Below are 9,510 nucleotides of genomic sequence, written 5' to 3'. Positions count from 1 at the left end.
CAAATAGAGCAAGGATGAACATGAGCTCATTAAATGAAAATATTCTAGAAATCCATAGATGTATAAGTTGTTTAAAGACATTCTAGAAAAAAAGAATATTCTTATTTTATTTTTAATAATTCTTACTGTATTTTGAATACAAAGGCAACTAAAATAATATTAGACTTTTTCATTAAGTTAAAAAAAAGAAATTATAGTTGGGACCAGATATAATTTGAATATTGTTTAATGTTTGCTGTTAATTTTTTTCCAAATTTTCTCTAATGAGTATGGATTTATTTGTTTTTAAATTATTATTATTTCTTTAATGTGGCAATCAGTGCAAATACTGGCTACAGGCAGGGCTTTGTTTATACTTCATCTGAATAGAAATCATCTATCCCTAGCCATCAATACATGATTGGTGTTGGGAGAGGCAGCCATTCTCAATTAATTATTTAATAGTCACTTGACACACATGAAACAGGGAAAATAAGCAAAATGGAGCCAATCCTTCTGGGGAGACCAACTCTGCCTTTATCACTCCATCTCCCATTTCTGTGATAATCAAAGGAACCCAGCCTTTTGTTTCCCTTTCATGACTAGTGGTGATCCTTGCACTCCGTTTTCATTTCAAATTTTCAAAATGAATCAATGCTCCAGAACTATCCTGATGGATTTTCTTTTCTGGGTTGAATCACCTTATGCATCAGGTAGTATACTGTTCAATTATATATCTAATTCCAAATTCTTCATCTCATGGAAAGAGCTATCCACTTGCAAAATGCATTTCAGAGCTATCTAATTCTGCTTCTCTTCAAAATATTACTTCTGCCATGCTTTCTCCACTCTTAACTGTTCCTGATTATGCACATCCCTGGATTCCTACGTTAAAAATGCACAAAAAAATAAAAATTTTCATTTAAAACACCCTCCCACACAGAACAAGCTGTCATTGTGTCATATTTGTTTCCTAATTTAAGGAAGGAAGTTATATCTCATGTGTTCTTCGTTAAATTGCCGGCTCTGTATTTTAAAGTGTCACTGGGATACTTAGAGCAATTTGTCCCATAAAATAATGTCCATTTTTTTAATAATGTCCATTTTTAATTCATTTCTATTTATCAATGCAGAGGTATGCAACTTCAAATTATACTACAGCAAACCATCAAATATAGCTATCTTATTCATGGTTTACAATTAAGTTAGATTTGGTAGAGAAAAAGTATGTACTGTTTTATTTTTGGAAAACATAACTATAAAGCCTGATGCTAAATCCATGGAAATTTACTGATCAACCTGAAGTGCAGTATAGGCCATGGAATACACAGTCTTCTATATACATAAGACAAGATACATGAAAACAAAAACCTTCATGAAGGCAGAAAGCAATGAAATAATGTTTTACTTTTTTTCCATTAGCCCATGAAGGCTACAGAACTCTCCTAATGACCAGATTTTTTTTCTTCCTAACTCCCTTTGCTGTTTAAACAATTACAAATTTTATCAAGTCTTCATTTCTCTTAAAGTCAGGTAAGAGAGGACTGCCAAGTCCAATAAGATTTACAAGGGCTAGTTCCCCTTAGCAGTGTCAGCAAAAAAAAAAAAAAAAAAACAACAGAAGACATTATACAATAAAATACAACCAGAGCTTTTGTCACTACAGCTTTCAAAATCAGATTTAACAATTCACCTTTTAAAAATATCAGCCATAAATGCCATTTATCCATGTGTTGATTGCTTTGATTTGACCCATAAGCTATCTACTTTAAACCTTGACATCTCAGCCACAGATACATCCATATTTTTTCTTTTTCATATCACTTGGATTTTGTTCATAGGCTTTCCTGTGTCTATACAACAATATTTCTCCTTGGTCACTGTCGTGTAGCAACACTGGAGAAACACAGTAACGACTGAATTTTATATATAAGGGGGAGAAAATAAAACTTATAGAGATATGAGTTTTTTAAATTCCACACTGTTTCAATCCCTAAGAACAACAGGAATTACAGCTTGGTCTCCACTACTCAGGTAAATATCATTAGCTGAATATCCTTGGAAAATCTCTTGCAATCCTTCATCTGCAACCCCTGTTTATTAGCCTGAAGAAGCTTCCCAGTCCAGCAACATCTAAATTTCTGTGCTATTTATCCTCCCAAGTCATCTGCTAATTGAAAAATATGCTATTTAATCTCTAACATTTCTAAACACGAGCTGACCCCTCTCCCATTTCACGAAACCACAGAAATAATATAATTTTATTAAGCTGACAAATGTTGGACTTGGACATAACCAAAGAAACTAACATTAATTCCAAGAACCCTCTTCCTTCTAATCAAGGAAATCCTCACAAGCTCTCTCCCGCCCCACCACCTTTTCCCACAACCAGGAGCAGGTCGTATCACTTTTCTTGTAAAAAGCACAGCTGTGCTTATGAATCCTGTCTCCCTTGTCCTTTACCAACGAGTAACTACGTGGGGATGTTCAACCATGGTGAATCTCTCCTGACTTCATTTTTCACCAAACGTGTGCCCCATCTTCTAGATGCTTATCTGCATCATACGGGGAAAATAGGTGTATTACAGACTTAGTGGTGGTAGAGGAAAAGCACAGCGTACGTTCAGGTGCGCCCCAGCCTGATGAAGATAGGGAGCGGCTGGGCAAAGAACCAGAGGAATGAAGAGGAGAGGTCATTCTCCCTGCCACTTGAAAGGAAGTAGGGTTGGTAGAACGGGCTCCCGGGAGGAAATGAACCTGGAAATGGGGGCTGCTCAACCATGACGAGGATACCAAGGGAGGGGCTGTGAGAGGTGATAAGGCAGAAACACCCGAAACAGGTCTTCACCGGGACCCTATCTGAAACACGCTCCAGAGAAGGAAGTCCCCATGCACGGGCCCGGGCCTACCTCGCCCTGCCTCCCTGCGCCCTGCCCAGGCCGAGGCCCCCGGGGCTCAGACGTCGTCGGGCCTTACCTTGGCTGCAGTCTTTGCCGCGGAAGCCGGTTCGCGAGCAGTCACACACCGCCTGGTCGTCCACTACGGAGCACACGCCTCCGTTGAGGCACACCCCGCCCTCGCCCTCCTCGCCAGCCTCGCACGGGCTCCCGCCGCCGCTGTTAGGCGGCTCGTCGTCCAGCTTCACCTCGCCGCTGTCCACCAGCAGGGCCTGCGAGGAGTTGACCCGCACGTCGCGAATCCACCCTTTGAAGGGCTCTCGCTCCCGCACGGAGGCCAGCGTAAGCTTGAGCGCTGCGGCGCGCAGTTCCGGGGGCAGCCCCCCGACGAAGAGGCCGCTGAACACCGTCATGTCCCGGCGCTTGGACTTGACCTCCACCCACTTGGCCTCCACCTGGTCGATGAAGAGCGTGGTGTTGCGGAACTGACGTCGGATACGCACGCTGTGCCACGCACCGTCGTTGACCGGGGTGTCGGCCAGGAGCGTGGCGGGCTCGGCGCAGAAGATGGAGAAGCTGAGCTGCAGGCGGCCGCCGCGCGTCAGGATGAGCTCCAGGAAGTCGCAGAAGCCCTCATCGTCGAAGTAGAGCACTAGGCCCCGGGCACTGCGCGTCTTGAGCTGGAAGCTCATCTCGCTCTCGCAGCAGGCGTTCCACTTGGGGAAGCGCGTCCACTGGCCCTCAGCGCCCGGGAACTCCAGCCCGCTGCCCAGCTCTGCCCAGCAGCCCAGGAGCAGCAGCGAGAGGCACACGAGAAAGCAGCCCCCGCGCTGGAGAAGCGCCGTCCCCATGCTCGGAGCTGGGGTGCGGCGGGGGGATGCCGGGGCCGACAGGGTCAAAATGGTCCTGTACACCGTGATGCAGAAATAGGGATCCGGAAATAAGTCGGGTAAGGGGAGGGGCAGGAGCGGGAGGGATGCACCCTCCTTTATCTAGCTCTTTTTTTCTTCTTCTTCTTCCAGCAACCCCTCCCTCTCTCCCTATAGTCCCCTCCCAACTGGAGAACGTAGACCCCAGTAGTACAGGGCAGCCACAGAACTTCCAGACCAAAGGGAGGATACACTTTGGAAGCAACGCTCTGGAAAAGGTGTCAACAGAACGTCAAGGGCAATCACGCATCCATTTATCGGTGGTGTCAACAGATGCTTCACTCTTCAAATAACATCATCTGCCAGGTACCATCAGTGGTACCAGGCAAAAGGGAAGCAGTTCGAGTCACACTTTCCAGGCAATTACAAGAAGCCAGCAATGAACCAGGGTCCTTGAATGCTTGGTAATGCCTCAAGTGTTTCTCCTCCGGATGTAGTGTCCCAAACCAGAAGGGAGAAAGGGGCCCCTTGCCTCTTTAAGGCACCACTTATCAACCCCAGAGGAGCTTCAAAGGCCTGCTTCTTCTGTCATATCATGGACTTCCAGTACCACTGTAGCCAAAGCAGAATTCCTTGCACATGGCGGTCTCACAGGCTGGGTTTTACTTCTCTTTGTCCCTCCCCAACAGTAGGGTTCAAACACAGACGCTGTGAAATAGCCAGAAGCTGTTAGACACAACAGCTCCTCTTCTTTCCTCTCCGCCTCTGCAAGGCCAAGCTAAGATGCCAGCATGTCAATTGGTTGTGTGTCGGTGATGCATTTTGATTTTATTTTGTCTTTTTATAAGGACCCAGAAATCTGCAGAGAATGAAAATAAAAATTAAGTTCTAAGGTCTGTTAGAGTATCATATAATCATTATTCAGCCCAGAAACCAGGTATATAACTAGTGCTGTTAGGAAGTCAGAGTTAACCTTATTGGAAGGAGCTTATTTGTCCTGATCTACAAGTAAGAACTTATGTCTCCTAATAATTAATATCACACTCTTACAATCAGCCATTACCCTTGTAGTTTCTTATAACTGTTAATAGGTAACCCTCCCAGGTTTGTATAGAGATTCAGTTAATGTTGTCTTTTACTATTTCTGAGAAAGTTTAATTTTTTAAATATATGAGAAGGAGAGGGAAAAAAAGGCTCTGTTAGGGATTTCTGCTTGTATTGTGCACTGGTTACATGGACAATAAAAATACAACCTATTTAAATCTCAGTTAATAGCTGATTTTACAACAGGCAGAGCATATCAAAATGTTGACTGGGAGCTGCCAGCATGGATTTGTATAGCATTCCTACCATTTTATTTTTCTCAGAGAGAGAAGGTATATTGATAGTTTCTTGGGCATCTCTCTTAAATTTCAACCAAGTATTTTCTTCCTTTTTATTAAAGGAATAATCCGTTATAGGAGAAAACTTCCCACTGGAGTCAGATGTCTATTTTTAGCAGCATTTGTGTCTCAGCTGCCATAATATTAACTCCTCTAAAGATGGGTGAAGTATTTAATATTTTGCCTAACAGTGTAGTGATCTTAACTCCTCTTCAAGTCCTTTCTGGCTGTCAGCTCTTAGAATTTGTGTGGTTAAAACAGCAGCTGGCATGTGTGTCACCTTAGCTGCTGTGGTTCCAGGATGCTCGAATTTAAAATCATATCTTTGAATTACTCACGGTACTATTAAATCACCTCTCTTTATTCAACTCTAACCTGACACGTTCTTGTAATGGTATAGAAATCATAAATAGTGAATTGTTTTTAAGGCATTTTTTTTTAACCAAAAAATTACTCTCACATTTTGACAAAAAACAATCACAAATGTGTCATCTGGTCATGTCAAGAAAACACATGTATTTCCCTCACCACTTCCCACTATCTCCTCCCACCACATACACACACACACACGCACGCACACACAAACCAATTTATTGCCTGGACACGGAAGCTCACTATCCAATTAACACTTTTTTTTTCCTACAAGCTGAAACTAGCAGTAATTTATGGCACTGCATTGTGCCGCCGCTCCTCCATGGAGGGAGCTGAGAGCATTTCTCTTCAGTACAGAGCAATCCCTACAGGTGTCAGCTGAGAGCCACCAAGCTAGGGGATCCCACTTCAAGTTCCTCCCCAGATGAAATTGATGACTGGTTCTCTCTTTCAACACACACACAACACACTACACACACACACACACACACACACACTGCCCACTAGCAAAGGGAAATAAAGATCTCAGTTGCTTATTTATTATGGCTGATACATTCCACACCATCAGCAATCAGCAGCCATATCTTGTCTACTCCCATGCTAAGCCAGAAAAAAGTGCTCTTAAAAATCATTCTAAGATAGCATACTATTCAATATACTTTCATTTTTTAAATGGACTCGGAAATCTGAAATTTTCAGTCATTTTGAAATAAATCTGGAATTTCAAGATCAAGAGTAATGCTTTGAAACCATCCACAAGCTCGTGTGTTAGAAAACCATTTTTTTGTAAGTCAGTTGGAGCCAATTATTTTATTAACTTATAGTACATAGATCACAAAACCTTTCATTACACCTCTCTCCTGCCCTCCTCCACTGATGCATACCTAGACAATTTTTTATGGAATGTAAGAGAAGGGGAAAAACATATATATTCTTACCACAGCGGAGGTCAACTGACTCTCCCAGTTCTTAGAGGAAGCTCATTGTGTGTGAGAGGGTATCTGTATTTATATGGAGAAAAGGATTCTCTCTAGGTGCCCAGAAAACCTAGTGAGTTCACAAATTAGAGGATAAAATAAAAGGATCTGAAAAACAACCTCACTGCAGCCAAAGGAAGAAGCACTCTAATTCAGAAGCAGACTAACAGCCTCATTAATCTTTTCTTTCATTTCTAGAATCAAATTCATTCCCAAGCCACTGGAAGGATCGATATAGTATGGCCATCAGCTGCAGTTGCATTTATTTTAATATGTTTACGGTAACACACACCACACACACACGCACACCTTTCCATGCACCTTTCAATAAACCATAATAAAGAACCTGAAATCTTTGAATTTTTAGAAGTGCCTATCTTTTCCCCCTGGCTTTTGCAAAGTCCCTCAATACCAATGCACACCCAAAATTCTCCCTGGCTTTCCCGCCCAGTCTCTAAGCTCCATCTCTAATACCAGTGCAGTGTCTTAGAGCCTGGAGTCAACTGCACAAATTAAGGCTAGGCACAGCATGGAGCTGATGGGGAAAGGAAAGAAAGATGTAGCTATAGATGTATCTTATTGCTTTGGTTTCTAACTTGCCCATTTTCTTTTTTTGCTAATAAATCACTGCTTTCAGTCTTTAAGTTACTACCCCAGTTCCACTGTCTCATCTTCTTACCATCTATTTAAAAAGCTTCATGAAAAACAACCAAGATCTATACTCCTCCACCCTCCCACCACCCATCCTTCCCTGTGCATTTGTGGCGGATCCTGGCTCGGTTACAATGGGGAAAGGTATCCTTCTCGAGCTAGCCTCGCCCCATCCCCTCCCCCCAACACAAATTGAGCTTCTTTACCTGCCCGGTTATTCCCCCTTAGCTCGAGCCAGAGCTTGAGGCATGCATCGGTCAAAGCGAATTTCCTGAGGTTTGTGCAGAAGGCGACTGCTGCTGCCTTTTCAGAGGCGTCAGGCTTGAGCGTCTATCTCCAGGAGTGCGGGAGGGAAGAACAGGCAAAGGAGGGGAGTAGAAGGGGGAGGAGAGGGAAAGAGCTGGGAAGGAGGAGGCGGTCGTGGAGCCCGGGAAGGCTGGGTTACGTGACGCCGGGTGCTGTCCTTCCGAAAGAGAAGGGCGGAGCTGAGCTCTCCGCAGTACCATGGAGAGCGGCGGGCCGTCTTCAGACTGGGATACTGGTGGGCGCAGCCCCTCCCGGTCGGGATGCTGCGCAGCGAGGTGTGTTTCTGCCTTTGCTTCGTCCCCTTGCTGTGGGAGCCCGCTCCTGGGGGCGGGGACCTAACGCAAGTGCTTCTAACTTGTCACCACCCACCCTCCCCCACGGGGTGGTGGTTGGGGGAGAGAGAGAGAGAGAGAGAGGAACCAGAGAACCACGTAGCCTACTGAGCATGCCCAGGCCCCTGCTAGACCCACGGAAAGCTGTGCGGAGATTCCACTTCTCCGGGGTTTAGTCGTGATTGGGTGAGGGTATCTGAGAGTGTTCCAGGGCCAAAAGGAAGGGGCCAAGGAGTCGGTGATTAAGATGAGCTCTGGCTTTACTTGCGCACTTAGATCTCCTGCTTGGAACCCTTGAAAAGCTACAGCTCTTCGCGGAATGCAGGGACAGGCAAGATTCACACAGTCGCTGGCATACCCCCAGATCCACCGTCCCTGCCCCACCCCTTACTGTGGCCCTGGGCTGAGTGATCACTTCAGATTTTCACGATCTGCCTAAGCTGTGCCGAAAAGATGTGAAAGGGACCCATCTGTGCTCTTCCCTGGCCATGGGCATCCTGAGCTGAACCAACTTCTGTAGCTGTTTAACTCTTCCCTCTGTCACCTTCTTTTTGGTAAAGCCTGGAGGAAGTGAAACTTGATGCAAGGCTCTAACCATATCACTGGGCATGCCTAGTAGACATTGCTGAGTTTGATAACAAAGGAGTTAAAACTAAGGGAGCTTGCAGAATAGGTGGTAGAGAGGTCTGAAGCTAAATTATAGTTTGAGTCCTATGGACATTTAAATTCCTAACCCTATTACATTCCTAGCCTGGGTTAGTTTTAGAGCAGAAAAAGCAGACATATTTATCTCAACATCACAAAACTAATAGCTTCAGCCTCAAATGCTATAAGGTAAGACTATCTTCTGCCTCTAGGCCCTATAAAGCAAAATTGTAAAAACTAGACAAATTCAGGAGTACTGAAATAATAATATACATTCCAAATGCAATATTCATTTCCTGCCAAAGAAACCAGAACTCATTCCTTTTGATAAACCTATTTCTACTTTCACTACTTTTGTAAAAGAGTCTAAATAACTTGGAGACAGGAACAAGTTTTATTATTTTTATTGGCTTCAGAAAGACACTGTGGTCAAGTAATTAAACGTGTGGGAACTAGAATCAGGTTGTCTGGGCTTGAATTTCATCTCTGCCATTTATCAGCTATGACCTTGGGTAAGATGCTTAACCTTACAATGCCTCAGTCACCTCATCTGTTAAATTGGATATATTAGTAGCTCCCAATTCATCTGTTTGTTGTTGTGGAGATTAAATTAATAAACAGACATAAAATATTTTAGAATTGAGTGAATACTAGCTTTTTTCTATTAATTCCAAGCCCATTCTGTTCTGTTTGACCCAATGGAAGTCACTTCTCTGAAATCCAGATTCCCTGACTGTGAAGTAGGGGTACTGGTGAGTACCAACTTATTCTACAGTATTACTTTGGGGATGTAATGAAATAATAACCATTAACGTTTTAAAAAACAAAAATGAAATTTTAAATAATGTAAAGCTAAGTCTCAGAAAAATACCTTATCTAAGGTTAACCAGTCATTACGTGAATTTGGATCACAAGAATACTTAATTCAGGGCCTTTTTAAAATTTTTCCTACCATTTGCCAACAGGTTCTAGAGCAAATAGCATATAAGGTATGCCCACACGTGTCTATTATAGAGGTAACGCTTACTGAAAAGTAAGTAGAAGGGACAGTGAATTTTTAAGAATTGAATCTAGAAATGTTCCATGATGCCCTTAATATC

General features: G+C 43.4%; 1 pseudogene; it reads right to left on the bottom strand.

The window, feature by feature from the left end:
* Positions 1-2,884: 2,884 nt before the first annotated feature.
* On the bottom strand, positions 2,885-4,821 carry LOC149747752 (neurexin-1 pseudogene; annotated as a pseudogene).
* Positions 4,822-9,510: the final 4,689 nt, after the last annotated feature.

Source organism: Delphinapterus leucas, chromosome 13, assembly GCF_059928025.1.
Source record: "Delphinapterus leucas isolate spDelLeu-1000000601 "Yukka" chromosome 13, BTC_Dleu_Yukka2, whole genome shotgun sequence".
Classification (NCBI taxonomy): domain Eukaryota; kingdom Metazoa; phylum Chordata; class Mammalia; order Artiodactyla; family Monodontidae; genus Delphinapterus; species Delphinapterus leucas.
This window is presented reverse-complemented; position numbering and strand designations above follow the sequence as displayed.